The sequence below is a fragment of the Andrographis paniculata genome, unplaced genomic scaffold (genome assembly GCF_009805555.1).
Source record: "Andrographis paniculata isolate CXL003 unplaced genomic scaffold, ASM980555v1 Contig80END, whole genome shotgun sequence".
Lineage (NCBI taxonomy): Eukaryota > Viridiplantae > Streptophyta > Magnoliopsida > Lamiales > Acanthaceae > Andrographis > Andrographis paniculata.
In genome coordinates, this window is record NW_026137618.1 from 3836029 (window position 1) to 3839120 (window position 3092).

General features: G+C 35.5%; 1 long non-coding RNA gene across 1 annotated transcript; it reads left to right on the plus strand.

Moving 5' to 3' along the window:
• Positions 1-440: 440 nt before the first annotated feature.
• LOC127240852 (uncharacterized) lies at positions 441-1392 on the plus strand. The gene is made up of 3 exons (XR_007836389.1): positions 441-470; positions 939-1078; positions 1169-1392. It is a non-coding gene; the product is annotated as an uncharacterized LOC127240852 (long non-coding RNA).
• The last annotated feature ends 1700 nt before the right edge of the window (positions 1393-3092 follow it).

Here is a 3092-nt window from a genome sequence, read left to right on the forward strand (position 1 = left end):
GGAACAACTACAGAATGGAATGGAGGAGCTGAAGGCAATGATGGATGAGTTCAAAACCATCAAGGCTGATGTGTATGCATTCATGCACAGAAACTCCGGAGCGGTTACTGGCCAGGCAGTAAGTATTCATAATCCCTGACCTGTTTGGTATGAGTATCCCATGAGATTTGGATGGCGAAGGAATTTACCATGATCGGCATGTTATATGATAGGGCACATCTCGTATTGATTCAGTCCCTGAGATTCCCAGGCCTGTGTCCGAGCCAAGCATGACGGTATGATTCCGTGACGCCCTGGAGTTTCTTAGAAATCAGTGCAGTGTCTAATTTAGGCTACTCTTGACTGCGTACTACCTTATCAAACTCATATGCCCTGTCTGTTGTAGGTCGGCACACATGTGCTTCTATTATCCCGCACCGGTGACAAAAAAGTTGTTGCAAAGGGACTTCTGCTCTGCCCCCCTGGGCCAGGTTGGTCCGGTATCTTTGAGGATGTTTAATTAAACTTTTAATATGCCTCAGCGAGATATCGTAGGTTTTCGTGACTGTTCAGGCCTCATATTGCGTATTAGCATGGATTCACTAAGTGTAGAAGTATACAATGATACGATCCGTGGATTTCCAAAGCGATGTAGACTGTTAATGTAGGGGTGGTAAAATAACTGCTATTATGACGACCCATGTTTATTGAAGGATGTTTGGTTTAAAGATCAAGCTGCAATTACATAGGAAATTAGGGTATAATGTGCTTCGCTACCTAACTCATGAATGTAATACCATGTACTGTACGACATGTCTGAATGTACGTACTCCTCTTGTTCTAGTTCCAAAGTATTACACTTATAATGTCTGTGTTATGACATGTTATATATACAGTTCGAACGTCTGTTGATATATATGCTTGAATGTAATCGAAAATTGCTCTTGTGAATGCTGTAGGTGACACACTTTCCTTGGTCAAGGTCTTCGTGACATCCGCGTCAGTCCCGGACACACCCCTTATTTTGCCGACCATTTCTGGGGCGACTACCCTTCGCGATGTCGTCGGCGAAGATCCTATTGAGTGGAGCTACAAGGACGTAAGTATCTACTTTAATACCTTTCTTGTATTGCCTTCCGAAATTTATAAGAAGTATGACTTAAAGTAATCTCTGTGTTGGCAATTGCAGCTCATGCGCCGGGCTTGAAATGTTGGTACCGATACACCCATGTTAATTGCCCCGTTTGTCATATGGATTGAATGTCGAACCTGTCTTTGGATGGATTGTGTTGAGTTTTTGTTGAACTATGTCTGGAATTGATGCGTAGACCTTTGTGGTTTGAATTCGTATGGTGAAAAATGTGCCTAATGGGATTGATGGATAACCGTATTTGCTTATTGCGTTGTTTACTTGTGTTTGAACTGTTAAGCACGTTTTGCGGAACATGTTGTTGATGTGTAGATACTAGTAGGCTTGTTCTATGGGTTGCTTTACTTTGTTGGTAGGTATGGAATTCAGATTTTAATATGAATTAATGTTTGCGCGGGGCGTAATGATGATGATGTTTATAGCAATCTTTGTATTCGTAATTTATTTTCGTATCATACGCATCACAGCAGTTCCATTTGTTACGAACAATTTCAATTGCAGCGTACCCCCTGTTTTTCACAATACGCTATTTTTCCGTAACAAAAGGCCAGAAAATCGTAACAAAAAGTGGTCTTTGGATATTTGTTGTTACAGACGGTTTCGTGACTATAAGTAGGTAATATTTTTTTTACGGGGTTCAATGCCGTTACAAATAGTCGTAACAAAAACCAAGTTCTGACAATCGGTCAATGAAAAACACTTGTAACGCGAGGAACTTCCGTAACAAATACCGTAACTAAAAGTCCTGCCACACGCGCGGAAGGATCTACCTTTCGTTACGAGAGAAAATTCGTAACAAACATCGTAACAAATACCATACTTCAGGGAGCGTTGACCGATCGTAATAGTTACGAAAAGTGGCGTGGCAAAAAACATTCGTTACGCGAGTACACATTACGGAAAAAAGTCGTAACAAAGGCGTAGCAAATACGCAAATTGCACGAAATATGACTTTTTGTTACGATTTTCCGGCCGTAATAGAAAACAGTTTTTTTGGTAGTGATTCCAATAGAGTTGTCTTCTTTTTCCATTTTCGTCCGTCCCAATACAATTGTCCTATTTCTTTAGTTAGTAATTGTGGTTCCCACTTTATAACAAAATTATTCATATTTTTCCAAACTATCCATAATTATTACTCTAACCTACTTTTTAAAATCATTCAAAAAATAAGGGTATTTTAGTCTTACCTTCTACTTTGTACCCACTTTCAATTAAATACTATTATTCTTTAATTCTCGTGTCCATTCTTCCAATAAAACATCTTTTCTGGGACGGAGATAATATTAGTTTTGTGACATATTAAATCAAGTAAAACAAGTACTCCCCCGTCGTAAAAAAGAGTGCCGATTGATTGGATACATGCTTTACGAAAAATAAGTAAGAACATAAATTTTTTTAGGATAAAAAATAGAAAAAAATAGTATATTTTTATTAAATAAAAACTAAAAAAAATTTATATGACAAAAAAAAATAATAATAATAAATTTGAGCGACAAAAGGAATAATAATATATATCAAAATAATGTATGTCATGGAAATAGTTACAGTATTGTCTAGGGAGTGCATGTTGATTAAGTATTAGTCGGCACATTGTTGTATTAGCATAATTGTGTGCTCTAATTAATTATAGTATTTAGTATGTAGATTATTGTTTTATATTATCAACTTAAATTTTATATCTGTGTTATATTAATATTTTCTCCGTCCCACCTAATTTATCCATCTTTTCTATTTTTGTCTGTTCCATATCATTTGTCATTTTTTTTTAAATATAATTATACATTTTAATCACATTTTAAATTTTAAATTTAGAATTTTTTAAATTTTAATTAAACTATTTAGTTATTTTAATCTTAATCTATAATTATTTTTACTAATATATTTTTTAATTAATTACTAATTATATTTTACCTAAATTTTCGCATCTACAGTAATACACCAATCTTATATGAGACAGACGAAG